General features: G+C 26.1%; 1 pseudogene; it reads right to left on the bottom strand.

The window, feature by feature from the left end:
- Positions 1-714: 714 nt before the first annotated feature.
- Positions 715-22,734, bottom strand: LOC124928853 (annotated as a pseudogene).
- Between the last annotated feature and the right edge of the window lie 293 nt (positions 22,735-23,027).

Below are 23,027 nucleotides of genomic sequence, written 5' to 3' on the forward strand. Positions count from 1 at the left end.
GAATTATGCATTTGTTTAATTTTTGGAAATTCTTTTGGTAGCATACCTATTTTATTATTATTTTTTTACGGGAGAAAAAATATTATTATATTTTGGTATAAAATTATTATATTTTTATATTAAATATAGATAATTTATTTTTATTTAATGATTATTTCTAAACAAAATGAAAGAGTATATTGTAGAGACTGTTAACAAGTCTATTTTTTACTATTTATAGGTTAACAAGTTTATTTTCTTACTATTTATAGGTTAACAAATACTATTAAATTAAACAAATTTTTAAAATTTTATATGAGAAATGATTAGGTGAGGAAATTTTGTGAGGGATGGCATAATATTATTGGCTGAAAAAATCAATAATTTCTCTCTTTTCTCTTTTTTCCTCCCACTTTTACATTTTCCAACAATGAAAGTGATACAAATCTTCCTCACCCAAATTCCCTCTCTCTCTAAATACTCATTTATATTTACATATTAAGATTGTTAGAGTATATAAAATAATTTTAATTTTACATACAATAGATTTTACTAAAAAAACAAAAAATATTATTTAATAAAATAAATAAAAATTAATTATATATATAAATAATAATAGTTTTTTAAATAAATTCTTACATTCAAATAATCTCTTGATTTTAAATTAATATCAATTTTAAATTATCTCTATTTTTTTTTTATGAAATAATGAATAGAATGGTTTTTTCATCAATACCTGCAAAACAATGAGGCCATTATGGTATAAGCTCCCTCAATCAAGCAATCACAATGAAATAGTACAAGATGTGAGATAGAAAAATTTCAATATGAAAATAAAAATAGTGAAATGGGCATTGGGAGTGGTTTTATCTACATTTCAAAATTGTGACAGCACAGTAGCAGCTGGACGAAACACTTTTTGATATCCTACATGGAATAATTTCAATGAGTCTTTATATCTTGAAGATGGACCAAATTGTTGAGAACCAATATACAAGGCATCAGCAACAAGAAATATTCCAATCTGTCAAGAATTGAATGCATGCATGCGATAAGTCATCACCTAAATTCAAATCCAATCCAATAAGCTAGCTAGCTCGCTTTTCTCATATCTGAAAACAATAGAAAGATTTACAAACCAGTCGAGCAGATAAAAACAATTGATAACCCCATCCTTCCTTTGCTGCTGCAGCCCTTTGTTGGTCAGTCCAACTACCAACAAAGCCAATGATTATCATTTTTTAGTATTTAAAAGAAAAGTCAGCCAAAAACACAAAGTAATAGATGATATGGAAGATAACTTGCATGAAGGAAGGAAAAACAACAACAATAACTTGTAGGCTTTACCCAAGAAACTCAGAAACTCCACCTATCCCAGCAAATTTAAAATGCTGAGGCCCATCTCTTTGGAGATCCTATTACAAACAAGAAAAAGAAATCGGTTAAAGAACAAATAACATATATTCTTTTTCCCAATTAAATTTCACCTCTTCTTCAGCAGCCTCGAGTCCCCCTTGAATCCAAAGAAGGTTTTTGTACCCAGCATTGTACAATAGCTCACAAGCCGCAAGAGATAAATCTGTAGGATCAAAGCTCAAGGTATTTAGCTATTCCTGGGTATAATTGAAAATCCTTGAACTTGTCAAATCCAGGCTGCCCAAGTTTACGTTTAGTAGGAAAATCAGTTTTTTTTATTTTTTTTATTTAAACCATATCATAGAATATTTTTAGGTTTTGAAGATGTGCTAACAAACGAGATTTTCACAAGCCATCATTGTGCCGGGTGCGCCTTAATAAGTAAATAATGAACCAATAAAGACTAAGTCAAGGACTATGAAAATATAAGGAATAATAACTCACCTAAGACCCTTCGCATGAAACAATAAATGGGAATTTTCCTCAACATTTGATACAAATTGACCTGTAGGATACAAGTAAACAACATGACAGTTTGGCCGAGCGGTCTAAGGCGCCAGATTTAGGCTTTGGTCCACGCTTTGGTCCGAAAGGGCGTGGGTTCAAATCAGTATAAAGGATAAAAACAGATCCAAGTAAAGTATAAAGGAAAAACTGATATGCTGCCTTGATCTTTTCTTTGTCTCGAGCCCCATACCCCTATAATAATGGTAGAGTAAGGGTTGGCCCCAAAGCAGAATTTACACTAGATCGAGCACTAGTGATTTCGTATCCGGTCAAAATCTTAGTTAATGATCGAAGTGGGTAGCTCCAGTAGACCATAGATCATGGAAACAAATAGGGTGGGTAGGCCCAACCACCACACTACACGTATAGACGAGCAACCCCCCTTGTTACCGTACGTGCGACTCTCACCGCATACGGCTCGCACAAAGACTCCAAAATCCATCCATTTCATTTATTTGTTCTTATATACGTGTTTAATTGTTTATAAGATGTACATTGGAATGAAATAAATAACAACGATGGTTTGGCTGAGCCGGTTAAGGCGCTAGATTTAGGCTCTCTTTTGAAAAACCAGTGATGATGGGTGGGGGATAAGATAAGATCCTAAAGCTTTACCACATCAGTTAATGAAGCTAAGTATTTCCAATCTAGCAAGTCCATACCCCCAAAACGTTAAAAACTAAACTCAATCAGATACAGATTAACAACATGTTTTTGTTTCGGGAGTGAATTCAGAAACAAAAATAAGAAGTGTTCTAAATGGGATAATATATGCTTTCGAATATGTTTTCTCATAAAAGTATATTTGAAGAGAATGTTTCAAGAAATATAACTAAAAAGAGTGATACTCTATCACACCCATCACATAATTTGTTATCTTTCCAGAAAGAGATCCCATATCGAATCTATTATCAACGTCAAAGATGGGAATCCATGTTGATCCTTTAACCATGCCTACAAAAAAGAAAATCATAATTACAAGATGATATTGCATCAAAAGCAAAGAGAGACAACAAATAAACATATGAAATCCTCACAAGGAGTGTAGAAAGAAGAAGGTCCAACATAACAAGAGAAAACGCAATTTCTTGACCTTCTATGCTCTGTTGCTGGTCGTTACATCTAGCAAACGCCTTGTAGACAGTTGAATGGCCTAACCTAGCTTCCCTTGGTGTAAAAACTTTACTTTTTCCTCTCTGATCTAGGGGAAATAAAGGAAATATATTCAAAAAACAAGAAAAAAGTAAAATGTTTCCTTTGTTTACCTTGGGTTTCCAATATACTGAATTAATGATTCATCTGTTCTTATGCATTATCAAGGATACAATTTACCTTTTTTTTCCTTAACTTATATAAATGCTCTTTTTGCTTATTCATTTTGTGTTGGATTGGTTTGACATGCTCTACTCATAAAATGGTTCAAATTACCTCTCGTTGTCATTTTTGGTTAACTTTACTAAGTTCTCAAATAATCTCTATACAATTTCTGCAGATATTGGATCACAATCACCCTCTGTACAATTTCTTTATAAAGTACATAACAAGATATTAACGAATTTAACCAAAAAGAAGACTACGATAATAATTTGAACCATTCTTTAAATTTCAATAAGCAAATGAACCGATCCTCCAAGTTAAAGCAGACTTTGATGCAAGTTCATAAAAAAAAATAAGCTTCTTTCCCATCATCAAATATATTCATCCATCCATCCAAATGGAGAAAAGTCTCTCTTTTCACACATTATATCGTGTATCAATTAAGCAAATAAAGTTACAAATAACGCCAAAACTAAGTAATAAGGCAGAAATATTAAGCAATCAAATTTTGCATGTTAGATTTATACACCTTCTTAATTGAATTTCTCTACAAAAATTGCAAGGTCTCTTGAGAATTCCAACATCTTAGTCCAAATGGGAGGCAGTGATGTGATTTTAACACAAAACATTAGTAATTAATTAGGTTAAATGGAGATTACCAAAGCTTCCCATCTCTTTCTAGCCGCAAGCCATGTCTCTCACTTGCTTCAGATCATATTCTTCTTCTACAGCTTGCATCCGTACCCCAAATCCAATGTGACCCGTAAAGCAAATACAATCCTATATAGATTCAACGAATACATCTACAAAGGGGAAATGATCATGAGCGAAAAGGGTTAAAAGAAGGAAGTGAATACATTTGGGAAATTGGCTGCTGCTGCTGCAATTGGGTAAACTGCATCAGGTACTGGTGTAAATGAATGAAATAATTTTGATTCGATATTTCGTATTCGAATTTTGATATTCGTATTTGTAATTTTGTGATTCGAATTCGAATAAAAATATTTGATTCGATTCGACTAATAAACAAATACGAATACAAAATCAAGATATTCGATACGATTCGGTATTCGCTAATACTATATATATATATATATATATATATATAGTATGGAGGTACTGTTACCACCATATTTCCACCCCCTCCTCACTGCTTAATTAAATCCAAAATTACATATTTATCTCTACACCTTTATATATTTACATTTCTTATTTTATTTAATATTAAGTTTTTTTATTAATATAATTAATTAATTAATTTTTATTTTTTTTTAACGTTTATTTATTTAATTGGAAATACAAAATATTATTATTTTTATATTATAATTATTTAAAATATATTAAATATAATATTATTAAGTAAAATATTATGATTAGATTAATTTATTAATTAGTATTTAATAGAGTAATTTATTTATAAAAATATAATAATTATTAATATTATGTTTGAATGAATTATTAATATATAATATTATTAATATATAATATTATTAATTAAAATTAAAATATTATGTTTGACTAATTATTAATATATAAAATTATTAATTAAAATATTATGGATTAGACTAATTATTAATTATTATTTAATAATAATTTTTATAAGTATTTTAATATATATATATAATTAATATAATAAAATATTAAATATTTATATTTATAAATTAGTACACATTTCAATATTTAATATATTTTAAATAATTAAAATATAAAAATACATAAATTTTGTATTTTTAATTTAAATAAATAAAGTTACAAATATTAAAAATTAATTAATTATATTTATAAAAAAACTTAATCATTAAATAAATAAAACTAAATAAATAAAATAAGAATATATAAATATATAAAGGTGATAGGATAAATAAATCATTTTTGAATTAATTAAAGAGTGAAGCGGGGTTGGGAATATGGGAGGGGTGGGAAAAACAATTTGCATATATATATATATATAAAATCGAATATTAGCGAATACAGTTTCTCAAACTAACCTTGTTTGACGTTCACTCTCCCAAACTAACCTAGTTTGTTTATTTCTTCTCAAACTAACCTATTTTACTATTCAAACTCATTTTTTTTACATTTCAAATTTATTATATATATATAGATATATATATTTAAATTATTATTTATATAAAATAAATTATTTATATTTTGATATATATTTTAAATTATTATTTTTATAAATTTAATTATTTATATTTTGATATATAATTTAAATTATTTTTTTATAAATTTAATTATTTATATTTTAATATAAATATTTAATGATTCATTAATTTAAGACATATTTTTTTACAATCCTTAAGTTAGGAATACAACACATTAAAAATTGATAAAATTTTTATTGTAAAATTATATGTTAAAATTATTTTAATAAAAGACAACCCAACAAATATAAATAATAATTTGAATGAAAAGTTGTCAAAATTATTTTAATAAAAGACAACCCAATAAATATAAATAATAATTTGAATGAAAAGTTGTCAAATTTATGTTAATAAAAGACAACCCAATAAATATAAATAATAATTTGAATAGTAAAAAAAATAAATTTATGGGGATGAAAATCATACTGCCATATATATATATATATATAATAAATTTGAAATGTAAATATATATATATATATATATATTAAAATATAAATAATTAAATTTATAAAAAAAATAATTTAAATTATATATCAAAATATAAATAATCAAATTTATAAAAATAATAATTTAAAATATATATCAAAATATAAATAATTTAGTTTATATAAATAATAATTTAAATATATATATCTATATATATATATATATAATAAATTTGAAATGTAAAAATAAATAAATAAATAAATAAACTGAGTTTAAATAGTAAACTAGGTTAGTTTGGAAATAAATGAACAAACTAGTGTTAGTTTGGGAAAGTAACGCCAAACAAGATTAGTTTGGGAAACTGTTCTATATACATACATATACATGTATATATATATACCGTTTATAATTTTAATTTATAAATATATTATTCTAAAATCCTAGACATATATACATTTCTTACGGTTCAAAACTTGAAACTCACATTTTAGTCATTATGTTGCTAATTACTCAAAAACCTACCACCGCCTCCATCTCATCTCTTATTTTCTCTAGTCGACGTACTTCGGTCGTCCGCCGCCGCCTCCATGTAGTTCTTCTTCTCCGCTCGTCGTCTTCTCCACTCGACACTACTTCCAGTGATTTCTCCGGTGAGTCATTTTCTCTCCGCCCATGTATTTCTTGACCAGCTGTAATTCCATATCTAATATGACTATTAAATATTGTATATCATTTAGAATATATATATATATATATATTTAACAATTTAAGCTCTAATTACATATTTGTTATTGGATTTACAAACCACTTAATGAAATGTTCTTTTAATAACTATTGTTTATGTTATGTTACGCGGGAAGTTTTAATTAATGGTTTGCATTGCGAGTGAATATTGAAATCGTAATTTGAACATTATTATTTAATTTTTATTAGGTAATTTTATTTAATATTGTTATATATTATGTAAAAATATTAATTTTCAAATTTCGAAATAAATTGGTATAAATATGTTTTAAAAAAAATCGAATCGAATACTGAATCGGATCGAATAATACGAATATCAATTTAAAATCGAATACGAATCACGTTAATTATTCGAAAAAATTTCGAATACGAATACTGAATTATCGAATAGTTTCACGATTACGAATCGAATACAGTAATATTCGCTTCGATTCGATTTCGTTTACAACCCTATACTCAGGGAACCAATTCCTAAACTAAACTAACCTAATTCCTTCATTCATTCCCAACTAATCTACTTACTATTCAACTTTTGTTTTTTATTTTTATTTATTTTAATTTTAATTTTTTTTAATTTATTTATATTTAAATTTATTATATATATTATTATTTTTTAAATATTTAAATTGTTATTATAAGTTTGATTATTCTTATTTTGATATATATATATAATTAATAATTTAAATTATTATTTTATAAATTTAATTATTTATATTTTAATATATATTTACTTTTACTTATTATTTATATAACATTTCATTCTATTTTTAAAAGTTTATAAAAAAACACATAGTTCAAAATATTATCAAATAAAGTGGAAAATAACGAGATTATAGATTTGAGAAACAATAATAATATCATAAGTTAAAAATGTTATAATACGAACAAACCTAACCTAAAATATAGTGTTAACGAATTTGAGATATGGTAAAAAAATCAATATTGTACCTTTTAAATAACATATGATTGAGAGAATATGATAATTTTTTCCTAATAAAATTTGAAACAAAATAAAAACTAATGAAGTAAAAGCCTGTGTATTCAAATTGAAATGAATAGCTCAAGGAAAACATAATTTATGGGGTGTGTGACCAAAAAGATTATACAAAAAATACTCAAAGATGTATTGAGTAAAATTATAAAATAATTTAGAGAAGAAGGATAGTAATTATTTTTATAAATTATTAACTTATTATATAGATTATGTTTAAAATATTTTAAATATATTAGTATTTATCAATTATTTATGAGGATGTAAAGTAAATATTTATTATATAAATAATAATTGAAATTTAAATATATTATATATATTAAAATTATAATTATAAAATTTAATAAAAACACTAATTTAAAATATCTATCAGAAATATAATAATAATAATATAATATATACATCAAAATATAAATAATGTAATTTATAAAATAATAATTTTAATATTTTAATAGAAATAATAATTTTAATATATATATATATATATTAATAATAATTTTAAATATAATAAAAAAATAAAGTAAAAATAATGAAAACTAAAGTAAATTATTTTGAGAATGAATAAACAAAGTAAGTTAGTTCTAGGAAGTTTAACGTCACAGAAGATTAATTGGGAATAGGTTCTTAAAACAGGTCATACCGAAATGAGTGGTGCAACTCAGCTTACTACTACTGCAGTCTCGATGTGAGACGCTAGTTGAAAGCGGAAGTCCTAGCCCCAAAGCTTCCATTGTTGATTGTTGTGTGAAGAGAAAGAGAAAATAGAGTGAGTGATCAATAGTTTATCCACTGCTCTCAAGTGAAAGGGGCCCTTTTAGAATAAGACATTATCAAATTGAACTAAATTTTATTTTCTTGAAACAAATAATATTTCAAGTAAGCATAAACTCAAAACTATTTTATTTATTTTTTGGAAACTAATTGTTGGCGGACTAGATCACAAATCATATTTTGAAATTATATTTTTCTTTCTGACATTCTCTAATTTGTTAGACCTTATTTTTTTACTTATTGTTATGACATTATTCATAAAATAAAATAAAAATTCAAACGATCAATAAATACTCTAATATTTTTAAAATAAAAATACCCAATTGCTTTTTGAAACTAAAACTAGATCGTTTCATCAAATGTGGTTCGAACTTTGAATTGTTTCATATGAACTCGAACTATCAAAAATTTTAGTCATTTGATATTTTTCTCAAATAAACAAAATGTCTGTCTTTTATTTTAACGTATCATTTTCGTTTTTTTATTCTTCAGAAAGAGAAAATATTATGGTTGTAGAAATATCGGCCTAGATGGATTTTGGCGATTAATTTGTTAGGTTTGTAAATGAAAATGATATTTAAAGTGGTTTGAGACATATGTTTTTTTAATTGAGAGTTTTTGTTTTAGATTTACGCATTTTAATTTGTCAAAATTGATTGAATGATTAAAAATGTGCAATTTAAAAAAGATTTGAGAAAATTTGAAAAGAGATAGATTTAATATTTTTTATAAAAGTTCGTAATAAAGTAATTTTGTATATAATTTACCAATTTGAACATATTTGTATTTAAAATTGAGTATTTTTCGAAATATACGCGAAATACGGTTGAATGCCTTATAAAATTCATGGAGCTACTATCAAGATGATTCAAACCATATTTCATAGTATGAGATAGTAGTAGATCCAGTCAATAATATCAAAGCTAATGGACATCAATGGTATAGAGAGCACCTCTTCAATGGTAATAAAGAGCACCTCTTCACTAAGGTAATTTAAGTGCAACGAAATGTCTTATTTAAAGTTGAGTAAAGAACTTCCCGATGTTGGGTTCTAAGATTCGAGGAAGATTAGTGTAACTAAGAGCGAAGTCACATGACTAGTTTTAGTTAGTTGATAATAAAGTCCCGCTTTGTATAGAAAGATAGAAGTCCCGTTCCATTGCCTTGGAATAGAAGAGTGGGGTGGAATATGTAGGCTTAGAAAGTGGAAAATTTATCTTTCCGGTAAATAATTTATTGATTACCGGAATGTGGTAAATTAGTTAAGAAAAAATAATTATGTTAGAATAATAAGACTTCATTTATTAGTGAGAAATTTTTAAGTAGTTAAAATTGTGATAATTGAAATTTATATGTTACCGTTCAAAATTCGAACATCATTTAGTAAAAAACAATCAAGTTCCAACTATTAAGAGAACATTCATTTTATTTATAACTGTGATTATCTACATTAAACAATATTAATGTAAAAAGTATGATTATACTATAAGATTTGTTTACTTCATTAATAATTATTAAATATATATATATATATAATAATAATAACGCTTAAGTTTAAAAAGCTCTAAATTAACGGGTTCCTCGCACCACAGGGCACGACCCATTTATGCGACAGAACGGACCGGGTTAAATAATCCGGTAACCCGCGAATCATACAAATGAGTTATGAAATATATAAAAAGTCACCCACTAAAAAATTAATTAAAAGAGATGAGGAGTCTTTTTAATTATTAGTTCTCCATATTTATTAAATTAATTTTAAAATAATTTATTAATTTTGCTTAAAATATATATTTTTTATATTCTCTATATAATTATATATTAGATTTTTAAAATATTTTTACCTTAGTCTTTAAATAAAATTTCTAAATAATTTATTAAAAAATATTTTTATACATGTAGACACCACATTTTTACACCATAGGTATCAAATAAATAATCCGGTTTAATATAACACTCATGCTTGTTTATTGGGCCGGAAGAACAAAAACATAAAAATTTCTTTTGAAAACCGACTCGAAAAAATCTGAAAACAATGGTCTAAACGTTGAATTTCAAAAATACTCAAGTCACGAGTGCCTTCGTATCTTAAAATGACCGACATGAAAAATTGTGAACTTTGAGTATAATATTGATATTGGAGAAATTATATTGAATGGTCATTTTAGAGCTCGTTATGGGTCAAAATGCCATTTTTCATAACGACTCGGTTCTAGAACTCGTAACACGTTCATATCATTCGTTTTGAAAAATATGAATTTTGAGTATAATATTGTTGTTGCAATTATGTGTAGAAGATATACAAAACAAAAAAATGAGTCAAACTAGGGAATCAACCCGGGTCAACCGGCTAAGGTGTTTGACCGACTAATTGGAATTCAATTATTAGTGGAAGATGATGTCCCTAAAGATGTAAGCTTGGATTACATGAAAATGGATTGTCCAAAAAAGGGGATATTTGAACCCTTGAGGTATTATTAGACCCCTAAACGTGATTGAAACTTTAAAAATTCTCTTAGGACTCGTTTCTCAATGGAATTCGATGATTTTGGATTTTTGAAAAGGAAAATATGTCCTCTACAACTTCCATTCACATTCTTTGTCATCTTGGACACTCAAAATGGCTGAAATTAGGGCCTAAGAAAGTACGTCCAAGTAAGAATTGAATATGACATGTCCCTACTAAAAAATTTACAACTTAAGCTGTGATTAACGAATTCAAGTGAGTCGACTTGGGTTAGAAAACTAATTTATTTATATATAACTTTCCATATTTATATATTCACCTTGTTTTAACATTTTTATAAATTAGTATAATTATATATAAAATTGAAAAATAACTAAACCTTAGTCTTTCAATAAAATTTAATTTATTAAAAAATAATTTACATTCTCTACATATTTATTATTATATAATTAATTTTTCTTTTATTCATTATATCTTTTTATCTATTATTTCATTATTTTTAACATTTTTTTATTAATATTTAATATAATATATATTAGATTTTAAAAAATATTTTTATATTAGTTTTTAACTCCAATTTTCAAATAATTTATTTAAAAACATTATTTTTATTACCTGTCTCTGCTTATTTAGTTATTTATATAATTAATTAATTTTCTTTTATTCATTATATATTTTATCTATTATTAATTAATAATGATTAAATATTTATAAATACATAAATTTTAAATTAAATTCAAAAATCATAAATTGTCTAATTGTTTAAAGTGTTCATAATTCATAGTGGAGACTAAAGACTTACGTCTTAAGTGATACAAATTTATAAATATTAAATGAAATAATATGAAGAGTCACCAATAACTCTTTTTATATTATTAGTCTCCATATTTATTAAATTAATTTAAAATAATTTTTTTAATTTATTAAAATATATATTTATTTTCTCTTCATATTATTATTTATACAATTAATTTCTACTATTCATTATATCCTCTATCAATTATTTCATTATTTTAATTATTTTTAATTAATTTACTATAATTATATATTATATTTTAAAAATAATTTTACTTTAATGTTTATTTCAAATATACAAATAATTTATTAAAAATTATTTTATATCTTTTCTGCATATTTATTATTTATATAATAAATAATCTTTTTATTCATTATATATTTTATTTATTAATTAAGAATGATTAAATAAATATATACATACATAAAAATTTAAATTAAATTTAATAATTACAAGTAATCTAGTGATTAAAATATTCACATTTCATATTTGAAATTAGAGTCCAGTCTCAATTAATGCGAATTTATAAATATTAAAATAATTATTATTTGATGTGATGACATACATACGTGAATCCTTACATAAATGCGTGTGTGAATTTGTGGTTGACGAGGAAGGCGACATATGTTCCCTACGTAAATGGGGAAGGTAAAAAATATCTATACAAATAACCCGAAAGGAGGTAATGTGAGATCAATTAGAGAATTCTTAAAGTGAGGTAACAATATTAGTAAGTGGAAGTTTATTTTGGTGGAATATTAGTTATTTTAAATTAAAATTTTAAATATATTTTATTTAGTTTTAGTTACGAGATTAGTAATATGAGAGATCGTATGAGGAATATCAAAAGTAAGGGTAAAATCGATACAAAATGCTCGAAGTAAAGCCTAATGAGAGATCAATTAGAGAATACTTACAGAGAAGTCACAATATTAGTAATTTAGAAATTATTTTGGTAGAATATTAGTTGTTTTTAAATTAAAATTGACTATATTTTTATTTAATCATTATATAATATCTTTGAAATATAAGATATAATAGTATGTGTGTGTGTTAGAATTTGAGGATTGAAATAATTATAGTTCGAATTGAGTGAGTGAGTGTTAGTCACGAGATTAATAATACGAGAGATGGATTAAGGAATACAAAAGTAATGATAAGATAGTCGAAGTTATTTGATGGAATATAAGTTTATTTGAATGAAAGTAATGATATGTGTTTTGGAGCCTGGAACTCTAGGCCGATCACTTAGTGGAAAAAGAAGTGATTGAGTGATCAACATAAGGACAAAGGATAAGGTTGCGAGGGTAGCCTTATGAGGGTGACTTAGGCCGCTAAGGTCAATACCTTTAACATCTTAAAGAACTCGGATATTAGTAATGAGCAAGGGTAAAATGTCATTACAAAATTCTCGAAGTAAAATAACGAGTAATATGAGGTTAATTGATGAATATTTGAAGTGATGTCACAAGAATTTATTTTGGGTGGTCAAAATATGATAAATATTATTTTCTAAACAAAATGGAACAACAGATTAAGTATGTAGCTTGCAAACACACTTAACCTTTTAACCAAACGCAGAACTTGCCACTTGACGGGCTCGAACCTAAAAACTTAGGGTTAATATTAATCTCCTATTATCGTTAGGCTAGAAGAGGGGATACATATCATTTTTTAAAGTCGAATGAATATTAGTTTTTACTAATTCTTTTTAAAATAAAAATTTAATTATTTTTTTATTTAGCCATTATTAATATTTGTTTTTCATAACATGATAATATATTTATAATAAAAATTTAATTGGTAAAATAATTTTTAAAATAACTCAAAAATTAGTAATGAGATAGAATAAAAAGTTGGTACAAAATGTTCTAAAGTGAGACAACAAAATTAATAATGAGGTCAACTAGAGAATGTTTGAAATAAGGTCAAAAAAGTAGTAGGCTAAAACTTAATTTGGGTAACAAAAAATTGATCAATTAATTTTTAAATGCTAATAAATATTAGTTTTTAAATAAAAAAATAATTATTATTAATATTTATTTTCATCAAATTATAAGAAATTTATAACAAAATCTAATAAGAAAAATAATATTTTAAAAGATTCGAAGATTAATAATAAACTATGATAAAACTATAAATGGTCGAAAAAATGTAACAATATTATTAATGAAAGGTCAGCCGAAAATTGGTTTTAGTTAGATTATACAATTACAATTAATAAGTCTAAAATTATTTTTTGAGTATAAAACGATAAAAATTAATTTTAGAAAATCTATTAGTTTTTAATAAGATTTTTAAAATAAAAATTAATTATTATTTATTTAAACATTATTTATTTCATTTATTTTATTTTTGTATAACATAATCTAATAAGATATTTTATAATAAAATTAGAAGTAAGATTGTATTTTAAAAAATATTTTTATATTTTATATATAATTAATATACAAATTATAAAAATATATTTAACTCTATATTTTGATAATTTTAAATAATTTGTAAATATTTGTTATTTTAATCTATAATATTATTATATTATTATTTTAATTTATAATAAAAATGTTAGTTAAAAAGTTAAAATTTAAATAAAATTAATTTAAAAAATTTGAAAAGTATAGGTGACTTAAGTATGGAGAGAGAACGTATTTAAATTTAATTTAAAAAAAAAAATAAAATTTCAAATTACATGTCACATATATTAAATGGAAATTTAATGCTAAGGTATATACAGATTTTATCTAATATAATAAATTAAATTTTTTTAAACTTTTTTTTTTTGAAAAAGAAAATTATATTTTATAAAAAAAATTAAATCATTAATTTAGTCCATTAATTTTTTAAGTAAAATAACTTTTTAATTAATTACCAAAGAAAAGTTAAATAACTTGAATGTTTGATTTAAAATATATATAAGTATATATATATATATATCATAAAAATATTTAAATATAAATTTAATTTAAAATATATTTATTATTAATAACCTTATAATTTGACAATAATGTAAATAGACAACACATAACATTATATATATATATATATATATATATATATATATATATATATATATTCTTCTTTTATTAATAATAATTTCAATATTTATACAATTTTAGTTTTTCTCTCCTCTCTTTCACTCAATCTCATACATTGTGTCTCAGTCCGCTGCATATGTCCACCCTTATCTTTATATATACCTTCGTATTTAGAAAATATGGAGTTTCTTGCGCTGCATGACCTGTGTGTATAATCATAAAATAAATGAGTTTTTTTCTTAACTAATTAACCCTTACTTATATAACTTAAAACTAACTAGTAAGCTTAGCTTGAGCTAGTCAGGCGAAGATGATCTCCCAAACTAGGCATATGCAAATGGCATATGTAGATCTTCCAGGGCCCTAAGAAGTATTGAAAAATCAAAATTTTAAAATCAGAATCTTTCATTTTTCATAATTAATAGTTTAAAAGTTAATAAAAACACACAATATTTTATACCTTCTATCCTTTGATTTAATCTTGAATATACACTCTTGAGTTTCGATAGATTCTTAAGAAACAACGATGTGTCAAAACAACTCATGATTGTGTCACATCTTAGATCGAACATTAAAACCATGATATGTCTAACCGTATCTATGTGAAACTAAAGACGTGAGCGTCTGGTCTTAGTAAATGAGTGCCTCTAGAGAGAAAAGAGGAGGCAACACATTATATGCATACAACCAAAGACTCGTGAGTGATTTTCCTTAGCATAAGCAAGCACATATTTATATGCAATATTATGGTTTCCATTCTTAATATGCGCACGAGCCTAATTCGGCCCAACCCTAAGCGCATGGGCCTGACCCAACCTTTGGGTGTAAGGTGCTTAATACATTTGGTTCAAATTCGTTGCCATATAAGGTTGTTCTCTAAATTTGTTCAATACAATAATGGAATAATATACCAAATTAGTCTAAATTATTTCTATAAAATAAGGAATAAAAGAAGTATAAAATTCTTGAATGAATACCTTCACTAGTAATAATAATAACTAGCGACTAAATTTGGTTTAGTATGTTTTTGTATGCATACAAATATTTTTATTAATTTTTTTTAAAGTAGTGCACTAATATTATCATAAATTAATAAAAGAACTCAAATACATCAAAATATTATATCAATATATGTTATTTATAAAAACATACCCAAACTTAAAATTATTTAATGGATTAAGATATTTAAATAATTTTACTTTAAGGTTCATCTACGGAAGATGATTCAGAGCCTAAGATCATGTCGAAAGGTGTAATCGAATGTTGAGAATGTCAACTTGAGTTAAAAATTATAATAAATACTGGTAAATTCACGTGGGATGCACACGGAAAAGATAAAAAAAAAAAAACAAAAAATTTTAACAATAAAAATTGCAATAATTTTAAAATATTTATTTAATGTGTCTTATAATTAATAAATAAAATTAATATAAGATATATAGGTAATTTTATTATATATAATATTAACAGAAATATTTTCATTTAATATTAGAATAAGAGATATAATTATTTTTATTATATTTTTTTAGTATAAGTATGAAAATTTTATATAATATATACAGTTATTCAGCGTGTAACTTACAAAATATATATACATACACAAAATTGTAAAATAATTTTAACAATCATAAATTGTCTAATAGTTAAAATGTTAACATTTCATATTTAAGATTTAAGACCATAGTTTTAATCCCTCTAAAAGTAATTATTATATGTGGTGCGCGAATAATGATAGATTAATCGGAAGCGTGAATGTTAGTTTGAATAACGTCCACGATGATTGAATAAATAAAACTAATTTGTTTTTAATTTGATCCAAAATTAAATGTTTGGTAGTTTTTTCTAAATTACTTTTCTTCCCACCTAATATGTTGTCAATTTATATGATTGGTCCGCATGCATTATATATTTTTTTTATGTTTTTTAAACTTTATATGCTCGATAAACTTACAAATTAGTAACATTAAATTTGGAATGAATTTAATTTTACAAATTAAAACCAATTTAAATATTTAAATGATATTATTTTTATTTAAAATATTTATATATAAATAATATTTTGTTTTATATCCCGTTCATTTCCACGAGGAATAATGCTAGTTTGATTAATAATGAAATTTAAAATATTTTAATGATTTTTTTATACTATTCAATTCAATAAAGGATTTACCACGACACAAAAAAAAAACTCATAAAATTATACCTCATAAAACCTATTTATTATGCAAATAAAAGAATTCCGTATTAAATATTTAATTAATTTTAAGCAAATGTAAGTTTTCTATACTACATTGCTTTTAATTTTTTTTAATGGATTGAGATATTTAAATAATTTTATAAAAAAAACTTTTATGAATTATATGTTAATTTTAAACATAATAAAATAAAGTACAAATTTATATATTAGTAATTTTTTTTTTGTTGTTGATGTTTGTTTTAAATAAGGTAATGAGAATATGAATGAGATTACTAAACGTGTAGAATGAGGATATATATATAATGGATAGAAGTGTGATATTTGGTTAGAACGGAGTTATAATGATGCTTAATTTTTAAAGTGTCCGGATTGTTGGGTCGAGAGTTGTGGTTAATTTGGATATTTATATGTGACAGTAAATGAATACCTGGGTCAAATTATGGGTTGACCCACCCATAAATTTAAAACGGTTAAAAATAAAATAAAAAATATTATATGTATGTTTCGAACTTGTAGCCTAACAAAATAAGTACAATCCTTTAACCAATTAGGCTAATAACACTTATTATTTTAAATTCAACACCAAATTTGATGAACGCAATACATTTTAACAATATAAGTTCAATGTTTTAACTAATATATATATATATAGTGATGCTTAATTTTCTGGATTTTTTGACCGGTTCATAAATTTAAAACGGTTAAAAATAAAATTAAAAATTCTATATGTATGTTTCAAACTTGCAACCTAACAAATCAAGTACAATCCTTTAACTAACTAGGCTAATAACACTTTATATTTTAAATTCAACACCAAATTTGATAAACGTGGGATATTTTAAAATATAAGTGCAATTTGTTAACTAACTAATATATATATATATATATATATAATGATGCTTAAATTTTAAAGTGTCCGGATTGTCGGGTCGAGAGACTTTGGTTAATTTGAATATATATGTGAGAGTAAATGGATACATGGGTCAGATTGTTAGTTGACTCGCCTATAAACTTAAAATAGTTAAAAATAAAAATAAAAATGCTATATGTATGTTTCGAACTTGTAACATAACAAAACAAGTACAACTCTTTAACACGTGTGATTGTGATGTGGTTTGTCAAAGGATAATGGGCCGGTATCAATTAAAAGTAATTAAAAAAATGTGAATCAAATATTTGATTGACCAAAATGTGAGGTCACGATGCTAAATATTAAAAAATATGAATTAAATATTTGGTTAACCAAAGTGAAAGTGTAAGGTTTCGAGATAAGAGGTTTATTCGGAAAAAATATGTGATGAAATATGTGAGAAGATAAGTTGTTTTATCGAAGTGAATATAATGTGAAATGAGAGTGTTATATTTTTTTTATTTTAATATATTATTCGTGATTTATTAAGAATTTCAAACATTAAATACATATCATTATTATTTTTTTATTAAATTTATTTTATCTATATTTTTATTCGTGTGCATCGCACGAGAATCTTCATAATTATCGTGATTCAATTTCTATGTTTATTGGGATATGAAATATTAATTATTTTTATAATGAATTAATTTTAATTAAATTTAAATAAGAATATAAATATATATATATATATATATGAGAAATGAATTTGTAAATAATATAAGATAACATTTATAAACTCAAAATAAAAAATGGATGATCTTGATATCAAACTGTATAAATAATTTATAAAAATAAAACTCCCAGTTCTTGAACGATGAGTGTTGAAGTAGAGCAGATTAAACAAACCAATGAAACACTGTCAGAAGAATCTCTATTAAATATTCTGAGCGAGAGTTAAAATTATCCTTAGCCGAAGGTTTATAAGTAACGCCATAAAAGATCTTGACAAGTGAAAATGGACCATATTAATATGGCCGAAATAATGAGAAATTTATACAAATCATGGGAGGATACATGTAAGTGATCCTCCATATGAAAGATCAAATCCAGTAACTCCAAATTCGATTAATTCATCTCTTTTTCTACAAAGAAGGGAGAAACACAAAATCGAGAAAGGATCACCAACACAATTAGAGGGTATGAGCAGCAAAAGACCCATCAATGATTAAAAGTATTATTCGGATTATAAGAATCTGAGATGAAAAACTGATCCGACTAAATAGGATAATAGACTAAACGCATCATCAACTCAAATATAAGTGATGAAAATAAAACGAGGTACATTCAGATGCTAAAAATCCATTAGAAAGGCTAAGAATGATTGACCTTTCAACTTATTTTTTTTAGAGATTAACTAGAATTTTATTGTTTTTGGATTTTGGATTGCTTAGAGAGAAGTTATTATTATTATTTTGTAACATAATTAATATTAAATACCTTATTTCATATTTTAGTCTATTCTATATATAAATTATTATTATTGTTTTTGAAATATATCTATAACTCTAGAAAAACTCTTTGCATCGGTTTACGTAAAAAGCTCGAAGTTTGAGAGTTTTAACCTCGATTTCTGTGTCATAAATTTTCTTTCAAAATAAAATATTATTTTTAAAATATTTCATTGATCCTAAGAACATTAGTCGGATCTCTCGATCTTAGGTTTCAGTTCGAACCGAGGATCCACGGTCAGATCTCTCGGTCTTAGGCTAACAAGCCTCGGTCCTCAAGAACAACAAGTTTCACTTTTTAATTTGTTTTTTAGCTTGGATTATTTGATTCTAGGATTTGGGTAGCTTTACAATACTCTCAAGAATATGTTGATCATCATCTAAATGTATCAATCAACTTGGATGATGATCAAAATTTTTAAAACAGTTTGTGATAAAAAATTGAGTTTTTGATTTTAAAGTTGTTTTGAAGGGAAATGAGATACCAAATAGCTTCCTTATATCCCATATACTTGATTGGTACTAAAACATGAACACTGACTGTTCGTTTTGACCAAATCAAAACTCAAAAATTTTATTTTATTTTGAATATATTGATTTTGATCAAACATGATTAGAATGGATCAACCATGATCCAAACAATTGTCCAACATAATTACAATCATGTTGAGATGTTTTCTAGGCCGTGATTCAAAAGAATTATCCCAAGAACAACAAACCAGATTTTTAGATTTTAAAAATTCAAATTCAAATTTGGGTTTTTATTTTTAAGATCGATTGATCGGTTCTATCCTATCCAAATAGTTTCTATATGATCATATGATAAATATTCAACCATAAAACACCATAAATAGTAAATATACAAGCTTAGGATCATTACCAATGATTGAAGAACACTCCTTAAACCTTAGGGAAACTGTTGGGATGCTTAGATCCAAGTTTTAAAAAATCCAAAAGCTTGAAGCTTTAATGGAATATTTCCAAATATCGACGATTGGAAGGTTAAGAGTGAATCTTTTGCCTCCGGATCGACTCAAGGGGCTATTTATAGATGCCCAAGGTTGGTTGATCCATCCAAGTGGAATGAATCAGCCAAAATCTATTTATGGTATTTTAGTTATTATTCCTCAAGTTGGCCGGAACAAAGATGAATCATCCCTATTCTTGTAGAAGAAATGATCACCGTAGTAGGGTGATCATTTCACCTTTCGTCATCTGACGGGTTCACAAGTATCTGAACTATCCCCGTTGGGTAGAAATTGTTTGACTCTAATCAAAAGTGCAATGCACTAAAGCCGCCATATCTTTCACATGAATAGAGCTTCCCCTATCTTCGGTTGGTGAACTCAAAGTAAAGGGCCAAAAGGATGAGCAAAAGTTGGTCATTCAAGAAGCTTTGGCTAGCCGGCTTAACTTATGGAAAAAGAATAGAAGGAAGGGTGGTTGATTGTGGTAAAAAGAAATCCATGCGAGGTTCGATGTAATTGAAGAGCTTCCATATTTGATTATGTACGAAGATAGGACGAACGAAGTCCAACTGGTTGGGCCAATGCACAGAAAGACAGGGCAAGAATGAAAGTCATTTTGGTTGACTGTGAAGAAAGTTCCACTTTTGATAAATCAAAAGTGGTCTTCGTTCTTATCTTCTCTGACGTCGCGGCGAAGAAGATGATCGCCAACTAAAAGAACGTCGTTTTGATCCTGGGACGTGCATTGTTAGTCTTCCGTCCAACGCCGTTGGAGTATGGACAATCTGTTAGATCTGGTTTACAGATGTTAGCTGATCCGATGCGATGCGCGCACACTTCTCCTCAACTGCTTCTTGGGCGCTAGATGAAAAACCAGCGCTCATCCACCGATGACAGTAATTTCTGCTGCAGCGGATCCTTCGGTGTTGAAATATGTTTCAATCCCAAACTTTTTGGGTGCTAAGATCCAAAGTTGACTGGGAAACAACCCAGATCGTACGCTAATGTCGGGTTTTGTTTGCACTGGATTACTGATATATATTTTTATTAAATTTATAAGGGTTTATTTGAAATTGATTATTCTTTCACCCTTTTGTTTTTTTCTTCTTTTGGAAAACGACCTATTGTCATTTCATGAAAAATCCCAAAATGGGAAAAACCCGACATGAATTGTTTGTATCATGCTAGACAAAACCTAGACATGATTTATAATGATAACCAAAGTAACATACATCCAAATTACAAGCTAATGAATTATTACAAACACATTTTAAAGTTTTATCTTGCCTTTGAATTTCTCCCTTGAGTGACTACATTATAAGGGATCTTACGACTTTGTCATATACTTCAAGCTTGCTCACTTGCGGGAATACACCTCCAAGTTCGCATAAGAGAGCCGCTATCATACACAATGCCTTCCCACACTTCATCAATACTTCTACTCACTCTTGAAAACACTCTAGCATTCCTTTGTTTTCAAATGTGATATACAATAGAACCAAATCCACACTTGAACACATTAGAATATAATCTATCATTTTTTTCCTTAAGCATAGACACTTCCTTAACACCCCCATTCACTTGGAAAGCTAGCCAATGTCAAGGATTTAGCAAATTTCTTCCAAAGTTTCAAGGTAAATGGACAACAACTAAAAAGGTGATCAATGGTTTCATCCATATCATTACAAAGCAAACATTTAGAATCTAGAATTTCCATATACTTCATAATTTTATCACGAGTATTAAGTCTCCCTCTAAATAAAAACCATAAAATGAATCGATTCCTAGGTATAATCTTGGAAGACTAAACAATATAAAATTGTTGAACATAATCGCCCTTATTTCGCATCATATCCCAAACTATTCCAGCAACAAATTTACCACATTGTTCAACCTTGCACACACGAGTATCCATATGCTCATTAAATTGTAAAGTATGTAGATAGTCAAGGATTCTCGTACCTTCGAGATGCGCCTCAAGATTGAGTTCCACTCACCCTCCTTAATGTCTTGTACAATGGCATCATGGCAGTCCATTCAAATTCGCACATGTCCAAAGTCTTCTTTAAGAACGATTGGAGTCTCTTTAAACCATGAGTCATGCCAAAAGAGTGTTCCTTTACCATCTAAAATTCAAATAACAAACATCTTCTTAGCGCTCTCTTTTAGCTTCAGGATTTTTTTGAGCAACCAATCCATATCTGTTTTGATTTTACACGTCCAAACACTCTTTTCCTTTTTCATAAATCTGAAATGTATCCATCGAACCCATAAGGAATCCTGTCTTCTTTCAATATCCCAAAAGTGTCTTACTGTCATAAACTCTTTTCCTTTTTCATAAATCTGAAATGTATCCATCGAACCCATAAGGAATCCTGTCTTCTTTCAATATCCCAAAAGTGTCTTACTGTCATAAACTTATTTCATTCAACACAGTTCCTTAAACCGATTCCTCCTTCCTCCTATGGCATACACACATCATCCCATTTGACCTTCTTTCTACCTCTACCTTGATTACCCCAAATGAAATTTCTCATGATTTGATCAAGTTCCTTCATCACCTTTTTAGGTAGAACCAATTGTTGTGACCAATACCATATGATGCCCATCGTGACCTTCTTGACTAACTTAATTCTTCCCGTATAGGACAACTTTAACATAGACCATCCTATGATCAAATTTTTAACCTTCTCAATAAGTGGTTTGCATTGTGTAATCTGAATTTTTTTCGAGGTCAAAGGAATTCCCAAATATCGAACCGGTAAGGTACCCTAATTGATGCCCATTATGCTGAAAACATCCACTTTTTTTACCTCCTTTACACCGCCATAGAAAGCCAAACTCTTTTGGCTTTAATTTTGATATTTTCAAATATACAAAATATTAAAATAAACATGGCAAA

The sequence above is a fragment of the Impatiens glandulifera genome, chromosome 1 (assembly GCF_907164915.1).
Source record: "Impatiens glandulifera chromosome 1, dImpGla2.1, whole genome shotgun sequence".
Taxonomy (NCBI): Eukaryota; Viridiplantae; Streptophyta; class Magnoliopsida; order Ericales; family Balsaminaceae; genus Impatiens; species Impatiens glandulifera.